General features: G+C 40.1%; 1 pseudogene; it reads right to left on the reverse strand.

The window, feature by feature from the left end:
• Positions 1-882: 882 nt before the first annotated feature.
• Positions 883-7289, reverse strand: LOC130069867 (protein-glutamine gamma-glutamyltransferase K-like; annotated as a pseudogene).
• Between the last annotated feature and the right edge of the window lie 5882 nt (positions 7290-13171).

A 13171-nucleotide genomic window follows, 5' to 3' on the forward strand; every position in this document is an offset into this window, starting at 1 on the left:
TCCTATTTGTAGTGGAGATGAGTGGTACCCGGTGGGGTCTTCTGCTGTTGTAGCCCATCCGCCTCAAGGTTGTGCGTGTTGTGGCTTCACAAATGCTTTGCTGCATACCTCGGTTGTAACGAGTGGTTATTTCAGTCAAAGTTGCTCTTCTATCAGCTTGAATCAGTCGGCCCAGTGTCCACTGACCTCTAGCATCAACAAGGCATTTTCGCCCACAGGACTGCCGCATACTGGATGTTTTTCCCTTTTCACACCATTCTTTGTAAACCCTAGAAATGGTTGTGCGTGAAAATCCCAGTAACTGAGCAGATTGTGAAATACTCAGACCGGCTCGGGTCTATCTTGACCAGGACCACACCCCTAAATGCATTGAAGCAACTGCCATGTGATTGGTTGATAAGATAATTGCATTAATGAGAAATTGAACAGGTGTTCCTAATAATCCTTTAGGTGAGTGTAAACTGAGACTCACAACTGCAAGAAAAAAAAAAATCATAATTGTGAGATGTAAACGGAAACAAGCTTCCATAGGTTTGTGTTGTTTTAGAGTTTATTATCCATTGTAAAGAAAACCAGATTATAGTCAAGCATTACAGAAGTGCTGGTTTTTCAAGCATTATTAAAACACTTTCCATTATTTCAGGGAAGAAAATAATACACATCATAACTAAAATGTATGAAGTTACACATAGGCTGCATATTAATAATCTGGCTTGTGATCAATTAAATGAGGAATATGTAATATATTTTGTTACTTTTACTGTAAACCATAAACTTTAGGTCCCTCACTTTAAAGTACTTTAAAGGAATATGAGATATAAAATGCTATATTATACATAAACAGTGGTTACATGCAATCACGTTTACACAAACCATCTCTGTTTAACAGTAAATCATTTCACTAACAACAACGTTGGTGAATCCATGCACTTGAGTGAGCTGAGGACAATCAAGAGATGCCAGAAGTTTATGTGGCCCGTGACACTTGGGGATAAATGTCTCCGTCAGGTTCACTGTGACCAGGCTTGCAATGTCACTGAGTGACAGAGAGAGAAAATTATTACATATTTCATTTGTATTCATTTTACATTATGCTCATCAGTCAACTAATTTAGGCTATATATCAAGCAGTGCAAATTAATATAATACCCTTGCGTCTTACCCATAGTTAATTGTTCTGACACACTGCAATCCCAGTCCTTCAAAATGGAAAACGACATCCTTCAGCACACAGGGCAGTGGGTTCTGGAATTTGATTTTGAATGTCATCTCTTTGCCCACTAACCCACCACATACCGGCTGAAAAAGAAACGTTTACAGAAGATAATCAGGCAAGTTATGGTGCAAAAAAAAAGAAAAAAAGAACTGGGTTGCAAACACTCTAGCTCGAACACATACACTGGCAGATGAAATCTCTATATAAAGAGTTCATAAGAAAACTCACAATGATAATGAGATCTGGTGTGCGCAGTCTGAAGTTGAACTGGGTGACCAGTATCTGTGTCGTCTCTGAGACCCGTCCAGAGAGTGTAAGCATCAACGCTGCTTGATCAACCAGGTGCTCCTTATAGTCCTCATACCGCAAGGTCCACTCCAGAATCTGGACTACAGATAAAAGAAACCAAGATAAACAGTGAGTGAATACAAATGCTTTCATAACACATTTTTCAGAGGTGTAGAATTACAACGCATTCTCATCCCAAGGCGTCATATACTGACGCTTTTGCCGAAAATACAAAAAATTTTCCAGTGTCACTGGATATTGGTAGGGACACGTCCCTAGCGTCCCTACTTAATTTTCAGCCCGTTCTCATCCCAAGGCGTCATATACTGACGCTTTTGCCAAAGCGTCTATATCCAACGCACATGGCACCCTTTAGCGTCAATATAACACGCTTCGGTTATGGGTAGGTTTAGGTCTGGGGTAGTGTTAGGGTGAGACCACTAGGAGGCGCTATATATCTGCGTCTCATATTGACGCTAAAGGGTGCCATGTGCGTTGGATATAGACGCTTTGGCAAAAGCGTCAGTATATGACGCCTTGGGATGAGAACGGGCTGAAAATTAAGTAGGGACGCTAGGGACGTGTCCCTACCAATATCCAGTGACACTGGAATATCCCTAGCAATAATTTCGATCAAAACTTAAAATATATTTATATATTGCCGTCCCCGTCCCCACCAATTTCAAAATCAAACCTACGCCACTGCAAATTTTCATTTGAAATCAATGATCATCCTCATCGTAATGCTTTTCTTCACAGCTGTATGTGAAGTCTAAGATGAATTTGGTTGGACTGGGTTAACATGGTTTGCACCAAATTAATACAAAACCAGAAAATGTAAGTTTGCCAATGTCAAGACAAATGTTGCTGTTGGCTAAGGCTTTACAAAGTATTTCCTGAAAGTTTATAAAAGGTCATTTTAAAGATGCACTGTGTAATTTGTAGCAGCATCTAGTGGTGAGATTGCGAACTGCAACCAACAGACATTATTGTTACTTGTTCATCTATTCGCTGACTTTAGCTAGCTTCTTTGCACAAAGAACAACATAGTGACGAAACGCGTTTGTCCGTTTAGGGCTCCTGTAGAAACATGACGTGCATTTCAATGTGGATCCGCGGTGTATGTAGATAGAAATGGCTCATTCTAAGGTAATAAAAACATAACGGCTCATTATGTAAGGTCTTTATTCACCACTGAAAATATAGTTATGTATATGATATTGCATTTCTGTCAAGAGATCCTCCTAAATATTACACAATGGACCATTAAGTCAGAACAGCCTGAAAGACTGTGGCCAGTTTGGAACAAGTCTGTCATCAAACAAACTAATTATTCAACTACAATAATTCAGTACACTATCATTGTACTGAGCTATTTTAGACTTCTATCATATCTCACCCTCATAAGACTTGAGCTCAATGAGTGTCTGGTCCTTTTTCACTAAGGCCTTGTGGGCTCCGGTGTAGTGCATGGCTGCCACCTGGCTGTAAAGAGTGAGGCTACGAGGATACATGCAGTTGTTCTTCAGGAATGATGGAAAGCACAGCATCCTGACCAACACATGGTCCATCACCCTGCATGTTGACTTCAATGATCACATCCTCACTGTAAGACAACGAGTAAATGGTGCGTTTTGAGCCATGGCAACAGGCTGTTTCTTCAGCAATCCGTGCCCCATCCGAACCTTAAGAATAGATAAAATAATAAATTATTAACTATAATATGAATATTAAAAGCACTGTTTTTTGAATGCCATGCATAAAAACGTCTTTATATCCATTAATCACTGAAACCACATCACAGTGACAGGACTAACCTGTCAGAAAACTAGCAAACTGAAATGTGCTTTGTATAAAGAGGTCTATAATAATATAATGAAATGCTTGTTTTTATAGAATAATATACTTAATTTTATATTTTGTCAGAATACATGGCTATGTTTGAATGGCAGTCAATAGAGAAAGATGCTTTTCCCCACAGAATGGTGTAGTTAGCTCTGCATGCTAACCAGCCAAACCTAATACAGAAACCAAGACATTTGGCTTTAGTGACTAGTGATCAATAATGCTGTCATTAAGATCCTTTATATAAGAGCTGCGCCAGCTACAGCATGTGCTTCTGTGACGTTTCACCTTCTGGGTGTTTGTAGAGGTGTGTGATATCTACACGATGATCTGAGCCAACAGCTTTGGTGCTGATGCAGTGACCCACTGCGCTCTTGTCAACCTGAATCACAGCGAAGTTTTCACTATCTTTACGCTGCCAGTAGACTTTATCGCTGTTCACCTACAACACAGAGAAAAACGTTCAGTACACCAGGTTTGTGCATCATCTGTCCTTTTTGCATTCCACTTTAGTTCCTAAACTTAAGCAAGATGCTGAATTGTAATTTGATCTCTAAGGGTGTAGAATTATACATTTTATTTAATACATTTCATTTTTCAATATTAACCAAAAACGTGTTATCATACACACAGAATATGACATTTCCTGAAACATTACAATACAATAATAATTTATAATTAGAAATTAAATGCTAGCTAAAGAAATGTGTACTTGTATGTTTACATGTGGAAATATTACATGCAACGTCAAACCCTGGACGATGGAAGGTAAAGCATTAACATACTCCAGCAAAAAGGAAGGGTGCGTCATGCTGGACCTGTCCACTGCGGATCGCAGCAACAGATGTTGGGACGCAGTGAAAGATGGGCTGGCTGGTCAGCTGAGGAGTGGAGTCAACCACCTGCCAACCTCCAAAACCAGATGGCAGGTCGGGACGAGACATCCAGGCCTCATTCCACACATGGAAGTTCCTATAGAGAGAATAGAATAGAATAGAATCAACCAAGAAGGGTATAGAAATTGAAATTAATATGGATGCACTTAAAGAAACAGGAATGTTTTTACGCCATGTGACCTTACCAGACCGAATAACGGTTTAGATGTTCAATTGGCTCAAATTTCTCATCTAAATAAACATCAGTTGTCAATGAAACATCAGTGTCATGAGCAGAATTGAAGTTCGAGACCGGACGAGTGGGAATGCCCAAACATCTCAAAACTGTGGATGGAGAGATTGAGAGGGGAATTAATCCAATACACATAACTACATCAATTCTCCCAGTCACGTTATTGCTCGCTTTTTTCCATCCAATATGTTTGACATCTTACTTGTGTTGGTGACTCCAGCAAAGACCCAACACTGTCCATATTTGACAGGTTTTCCTCCACTTTTGTGGTATTGTTTCAGGATGGCACCGCTGCCGCACCAGGCTGTTGGGGAAATACCATCTGTGTAGGTATTTGACCAACTACCCATCATCACACCACTGTTGTCATTGGCATTAATCTGTCACAATGATAACATATCAATGTTATATTGTCATCTTGCTCCTTTACCTAAAGATTGTTGTCTAATCAGGTTGTTATCCAGACCCAAAAACCTAGTTTGAAAATGTCTGTAAAACTCACTATTGCAGATGCTACTCTGGCCACGTTAACAGGGTCTCCCCATCCTGAACAAAGACCACCACTCTTCTCCAACACAAAGAAACACGCAGCCAAGACTCCTTCATCAAACTAAGAATAATAAGAAATGTAATTAGGAAATGTTTGCATGCACTTTTATATGAATATGAATGAACGTTTGGCTCTTACTTGACCAAAGTTCCATGTCCTGCAGCCAATCTGCTGTTTAGTCCCATAGTAGATTCTGCCCATGTCGTTCAGCACATACTCAACTCTCTCCGCCTCTTCTTTCAGGTGCACTCCGTCATCTGATAAAGAGAAATTCTTCAATATTTAACAGCGCTTTCTAGTTTTTCCTCATTTTTTGCTCAGCATCAGGCTTCAGATGTGATTTAAAAGCCCACTAAAATAAAAAGAGATGCAATATCATGTGCACATACCTTTACACCAGGGGTTGAACAGCATGTAAATGTCATTTTCAGGAGTGTCTAGTGAAGTGGCCTTTCCTCCTGGGCTGTTGGTTATGACTGTGAGCTTGTATCGTCCAATAGAAGCTGTTGACTGAGAGTAAACACATAGTTTGATTCGGTTTTGCATTTGTTCAACAATCTTGGCTTCCCAGCAGTCTTCCTTGAATTCCTTCACTAATGGAACCATCACGAGTGTCTCGTTCCATGTTGATGGGATGTTACCTATAAAACATACGACACAAGAAGAGGAAATTATGGTGTGGATATATCCCTATATCATATATCCATTGGGAGAACTGTACAGAGGTTAAGATGTTTTTGCAGCCAATGAAGCACAAGACGCTTTGGAGCATCTCAACTCATACTGGAGGACATTCTTAAATTGTCGAAAATGTTCAGCGTTTCAATAACTGTTATTCTGATAGTGTAATTTTGTAATGAATTTCTCTAGTGGTCTCAAACATTCTGGACTTGTTTTGCCTTCTAAATGTAATATCCAGATTTGTCATGACAACTCTCAGAGAGATTGGCATGGTAATGGATACGGCAATGTTAATGTATTTGGTCTTGGCGGAGTATATCTGCTACAAAACTTGCTACTGCCAATACATTGACAGACATGCTGCTGCTGCACATATAACATACATGAAATAAACCCCATAGCAGATCTATACAGGTGGAGCTGGGGAAGGTGTAGGGTTTCTGAAAGCGTGATGCAGACTGCTGACAGCAAACACTACCCAGCAAGCAATAGCTGTCATTTCACCATCTAGGTTAACTATGGACCCGATATAGTCCGGCTATGAGGAACCCAAAATAACCTTGAATTTGGTTACATCTCGTTTTTGCCAAAATAACTTGCGAGATGTATTCCATCATGTAAGCAAAGTAAACAGTGATTACAAGGTGTTTGGTTTTATTTCTTCACTCATTTCATTTCTTTGTTATCTAATTGATGACTAGTCTATTCTTGGGCTATGGTTTAGACGTCTATAAAATGTTCACTGACAGCCCAAATTTCGCCTTGTTTTAGTCTAGACTTCTGGGCTGTGTTTGGACGGCTATTAGACATCTTTTAAACGCAAAATTGCTTGCTGGGTACCGAATTTGAATGTTGAGCTACAGCTCATTGCCCGCTTGTACAACAGCAACTCACCAGTTGCGCTTTGGATAATGATGTGATCGCTACCAAATTGAGATAAGGACCTATCAGCCTGCGCCATCTAGAGTTTCATGACAGAACTTGGTATTTAGTCATTTTCTTTAGGGTGTCAGAATGCATCTGGCCGGGTATTCAGACAGTATCTAACCGAAAAGGCCTTAACTGACATAGTCTCAGCTCCAGGTGAAGTTGTTCACAGTGTGGATTAAAGGGACGGGACAGCTCGATCCACATCTCGAAACATTGTCCTCTACGGACGATGAGGTGATCGCTAAGATAACGATCCGTGTGATGCTCTCGTCGATTTTGTCCTGTCCTGGATTTGATGAGGTCAACAGAACACACATGCAATGGCAGATCTGAGAAATATAAATTAGTTAATGAATAGAGTAGGGCTGTCAGTTCATTAGAATTTTTAATCATACACTTTGCTGATGTAGAAGTAATGCTTAAGCACATCTTACATCATGCATTACATTGCAAAGACTTCTTACCATTCACCAGATGCTCCACATGTGTCCAAGAGTCTGTGCAATGATTCGCAATTCTGGTCTTGACATGCTCCTTGTCATAAGATTTTTGACATGATTCGAAGTGATTGTAACCGGATACGCTGTCCTCCTCTGTACACTTTTCTGACTCCAGTATAATGGATTTGAATGACCTTTCACAAGAATACATGATTAGTTCATCATCAGTGAATGATCAAAAACAAAACTCACATATTGAACCATTTGAAAGAAAGTTGTTGAGGTTTGTTGAGATTGGGCTCTCAACTCCTTACAGGTCTTCATGGCTTTCTCAACTTCTTAAACTCTCAAACAGATTTTAGCAACAAAACACTTAATAAGGATATATTTTTTGCCTTTATAGCTTTATTAATTCAGTGACTGCACATATACAGATAAATGCACAGATTACCTCTTCACATAATCAGAGAATATATATAAAGTCTGCTAAAGACGTTGCTGGGCTTCACTTGACCAAATGTTTAGCAATGTGGAAATAAAATCAGATCACAAGAGCATAAAACAATATTTGAGTTCATTACTTACATTGTTGTAGTTTTAAATGTGTTTGAAGAGTGTGTTATCTGAAAGAATTAATAAAGCGAATGTGAAGCAAATTTCTCTCCAGATCAGCCTATTATATATTCAAACATCTATCTCCACCCCATCCACAGCTCAGAGCTGAAGAGTGTGAAGAATTTCCCGTCTGATGAGAGAGAGTTTAGTGTTTAGGATGAGTCTCACAAGTTAATTGTAACAGCTTATTTAAATACTGGAAATATTAATTGCCAAACCATCAAGGTATTAAAGATGGAATGTGTTGCAAATGGCTCCAGTGAATGATTTAAGCCTCTGGAAAAAGAAAAAAGGTATTCATCAACATGGCCAACAGAATGTCTCATTGACACATTCCTCGCTTAACTATAGACACACCAAATTCCACATTGTTTGCCTATATCAGTAATATAATTACAAACATCTCAAATTTGCTATGCCACTGTTAGCATGTACAGAAAAACATTTTTTTTTTTGTATATAATGTAATATTTGGCCAAATATGTGATTCAAAAATTGAGGCACCTCTTGGTGGAAATAACATCACAACATTTATTTCAATCAAGCTGTGCATCGATTTCTGGTCAAGATCTTGTATTGTTAATGCAAGAGTCCAGCACTCTGTAAAGTCTCCTCCAGCACATCCCAAAGACTTTCAATGAATTTAAGCTCTGGACTCAGAGTCGTCAGGTCATGTGTGAAAATGATTCTTCATTGCTCCCTCCCAACCATTCTTTCACAATTGACATGGTTGTTTAAGAAATGAAAAGCTACACACTCCATCAATTAGGGTTAGAAGAACTGTTGTCCAAACAACATGATAGAAACATAATAATCATATTATAATCATAATAATCAAGCAATCCAACCATTGACTCTTAAAGTCCCCCTGTGGTGAAAATCAAGTTTTTAAAGAACAACTCCGGCGCAAAATGAACCTATGGTGTAATAACACATTGGTACCGAGTCGACCGTTCTCTGGGATGTGTTTTCATGATAATCGAATGTAAAGAGTTTTATCTCTAAAAACTGTTAGCTTATAACGCTAGTATATAGTGCATTGAATAAAAAGAAATCGCTAGTTAATACCACTAACAAGTTTCAAAATAGCCCCACACTAACACGGTAGCATAATGAGGGTCCCTACATGCAAACCGAAGCATTGAGCCATCTTGGAAAACAGTCTCGACCAGTCGAACCATGAACGCCGTGAGCTGGTCGATCGGAATTACGTTTGTGAAATCTAATTACATGGAAATGCATGAATTATACCTGTTTATTAACATATATGGGTGACTAACTAAGGGAAGAATGGGTCCCATACTTTCATATGAGATTCCAAGTCACAGTTCAACTCATTTAGCACGGCATTCGTGGTTCGACTGGTCGAGACTGTTTTCCAAGATGGCTCCTGCCTGTATACGCGAAGTCTACTGTCTTTATAAAGTATCTTCTTATTAAACGGTCTGTCCACTTGCAAAGTTCTCAATGCTTCAGTTTGCATGTAGGGACCCTCATTATGCTACCGTGTTAGTGTTAGGCTATTTTGAGCCTTGTTAGTGGTATTAACTAGCGATTTATTTTTACTTATTCAATGCCCTAGTGTTATAGGCTAACAGTTTTTAGAGATAAAACTCTTTACATTCGATTATCATGAAAACACATCCCAGAGAACGGTCGACTCGGTACCAATGTGTTATTACACCATGTTCATTTTGCATTGGAGTTGTTCTTTAATGTTGTTTATACATCTATGTGGTGTTTTTAATATGCTTTAAGACAAACCATGTGTAAATTCATGTCAACAGCATTGCTGAGTATTTTCTGCTTAAAACTGCAGTGAACCAAAGACAGTCTCAAAAACACGGTTTGAAATCGCTGGTGTTTCTGACGTCACAAACTACCTTGTAACCAATCAGATCAACGAGAGGATCTCTGAGCCGCTGTGAGTGAGTGGAGGCGGGGCTAATTTGCATATTCATACAACCGCGTATACTAAATGAAGCAAGATACATTTCAAGGAAAAAACGTTTAGATCTGTTAAATATGAGTTTTAAGGGATAAAATGATTGACTACAGGGGGACTTTAAGCATTTGCCGATTTAAATCCAAACAGCGACTTTTTTTTTTTTTTGTCGGGCAGTGGTGCAGAAATGCGTACATTTTAAACTACTTTTTTAAACTAATAATAATCATAATAATTCATTACATTTATATAGCGCTTTTCTAGGCACTCAAAGCGCTTCACATAGAAGGGGGGAATCTCCTCAACCACCACCAATGTGCAGCATCCACTTGGATGATGCGACGGCAGCAATATTGCGCCAGAACGCTCACCACACACCAGCTTACTGGTGGAGAGGAGACAGTGATGAAGCCAATCAGAATATATGGGGATGAATAGGAGGCCATGATGGACAGGTGGCCACTGGGCGAATTTGGCCAGGATGCCGGGGTTAAACCCCTACTCTTTCGAAAGACATCCTGGGATTTTTTGTGACCACAGAGAGTCAGGACCTCGGTTTAACGTCTCATCCGAAGGACAGTGCTCTTTTGACAGTATAGTGTCCCCGTCACTACACTGGGGCGTTAGGACCCACACAGACCACAGGGCGAGCACCCCCTGCTGGCCTCACTAACACCTCTTCCAGCAGCAACCTGGTTTTCTCAGAAGGTCTCCCATCCAGGTACTAACCAGGCTCAGCCCTGCTTAGCTTCAGTGGGCAACCAGTCTTGGGCTACAGGGTGATATGGCTGCTGGTTCAAACTAGAGAAATAATGCATTAACACGTTTTTTATTTTAACATCTTTATTTTCCATTTATTTATTTGTACTTTTAGCAGTGTTACAGAAAATAATCAAGCAACACAATCACTTTCTGCTACATTTTTTACTGTAAACTAAGAACAGCAGTCATCACAATCCAACATACAGTAATCACATCATGTTGTCAATTGCACGGGCATGAGTCGGCTTGCAGCACGGCCCTTCTGAATCCAGATTGACGACTGGAAAGCGCCCAATCATCTTGTTTCCACATGACTGAATGCCTTTGCCGTCACTGCTAACATTCTTGACGTCTTGGTCATGGCATGACATCAGAGTGTTGCGCTCACAAACCGGCTTGCAGAAAGCCTCTTCTGAGTCTCCTGAATCGATAACTTGAAAACGCCCGATCACCTTTCTTCCACATGGTGGCACACCTTCGCAGTCATCTTTAATATTCTTGCTGGCAACTTCCTTATAATCATAGTCAAAGCATGGTGGGATGTAGTTGCAGGGGTTACTGCAAGGATTGTTGCATGCCACTTTCTTGCAGTCGTCCTTAAAACCATAATCACAGCATGATGGGACACAGTTGCAGAATTTAGTGCAAGGTTTAACACAGCATGCCATTTTCTTGCTGTTGCTCTTACAACCACATTCACAGCATGATAGGACGAGGTTGTAAGGACGACTGCAAGGGTTGTTGCAAACTGGCACACAGCATGGCGCTTCCTTGCAATCGTCCAGCGTAGTGACTGCAAAGCGTCCGACCGGGCAACACTTGATGATTGACTTTTCACAAGACATAGTGTGAGCTGCAACAAACAAACAAAAGAGTGTGAGAGAAAGAGACTGGGAGAGAATAAATGGCAAGACAAAACTGTCTTTTAGTAGCTATTCAAAAACAGAAAACCCTTGTCATTGGATAAAGCATGTTTCCTAGAGTTTGCCTAATTAAATATTCATGCACTTACAGTCATAAAGTTTCTGAAAAATTCAATTGTCTGTCAGACACAGTTCAAAATGACCAACAGCGACAGCAAATGTTTTAAGTAGTTTTTTAGAAATTTAAATAAATGGATGAGAAATGCTTCTCCCCAACATCTACAAGGTCATTCTCTAAGATCTGCATGCCCGTTTTCTGAGAGCACCAGAATCTGAGTTCAAAACTCACATGTTTTCAGTCGTTTTTCTTGATTGTGTTGAAAGGCTCTTGTCTGTCTTGCTGGAAGCAACTCTTCTCTCGCTCTGGTGTTTCTCTCCTCTGCAGTCCGGTATATATTCCCCTCTTCATCTCCACCCCGTCCACAGCTCAGAGCTGAAGAGTGTGAAGAATTTCCCCGTCTCATGAGAGGGACAGTTTAGTGTTTAGGATGAGTCTCACTTATTTAACTTAAATACAGCACCAGTGCAATCTTCACATTATTACATAAGCAAATTGTGTCAATTAAGTAATGATGGGGAGGGAGGTTTAATGATAATGAGAGTATAACACAATGCCATTCGTTGTTATCTAGGCTAAAATAACATTTCATTAAAAATGAATGAGAATTTTTAAGCATTTGTCTGTTGTACGTCCTTACCATACCAGTCTTATTATTTTATAACATAAATGAGAAATATACATTACACCAAAATAATGATAATTTGTTCTAATAAACCTTTTACATAATCTTATATATTTATAGTCTCATCTAAAAGCCACAGTGCAGAACATAACAGTGTAATTATTGTAATATTATGTATTTATAATTATGCAGCTATAAATAAGTCAGCTATCAGTCTTTACTGACTCAAGCCTGCAGTTCGTGAACTAGTCATGCTTAAAATCGAGATGCTTCATTCTACCATCCAGTCAGTCACATGACATCATCACTGCAAACTGCTCGACTGAATGATTCAATCCTCTGGAAAATAGGCAAATTATGTTCTATATGTATCTCACTGAAATAATTAATTGCAACAAATGGCACACCAAAGTTTGGACTATGTGCTTCAATGCAACAAGTTCCCTTTCGAAGGGAACTCAACAATACGTCATCGACGTTATGGGGAACGCCTCAGGCGTGACAGGTGTCTGAAATCACTATCAAATCACGTCAATCACATTGACCGGCGACAGCCCGTGAATCATTAGCGTGAATGATTAACGTGCGACCTGGAAGTATATAAGGGCGCCTTGCAAACATGACAAATCATCTTTTCGTCTTCAGGGACTGTTTTGTCTGTAACTGCTTTGAAAATCAGGTAATTATGAAATGCTTTCAGAAGTGTGCAGACCCGTGCCCAAGATATTTGTAGCCGGGTGACACACGTGAACTGTGCATTTTTTGTCTGGGAAGGAAGACGCGCACAGGCGGTTCTCGAGGGAACTGCCTGTACAAATTGTGATCGCGCCTGTCCCTCTTCTCGAGAGAAGAGGGTTCAGCGTCTGGATGTCACAGATGAAGCTCGCCGATCGCCTTGAGAGGGGTGTAATCCTCTCAGACGATGCGGCGGCTGATGAGAAGCTGCAATTGGATGAAGTTTTTCAAAAAAGAAAAAAAGGGAAAACTTAGTCCGGCAGCAAGCGCTCTCCCGGACAAACAGGAGATGGCTGATGAGGGTGGAAATAATAAAATATTTTCCTGTATCTTCTCAGCCACCCTGCCCCGTGTATGCTGAGCTGGTTGGTATTATAGAACGCGCCGCGGGCAGGCTGCAGCTGCCGTGGCTGCTCGTTGGGGGAGAAAT

Source organism: Rhinichthys klamathensis, unplaced genomic scaffold (genome assembly GCF_029890125.1).
Source record: "Rhinichthys klamathensis goyatoka isolate OS25496 unplaced genomic scaffold, OSU_Roscu_1.1 h1tg000386l_1, whole genome shotgun sequence".
NCBI lineage: Eukaryota > Metazoa > Chordata > Actinopteri > Cypriniformes > Leuciscidae > Rhinichthys > Rhinichthys klamathensis.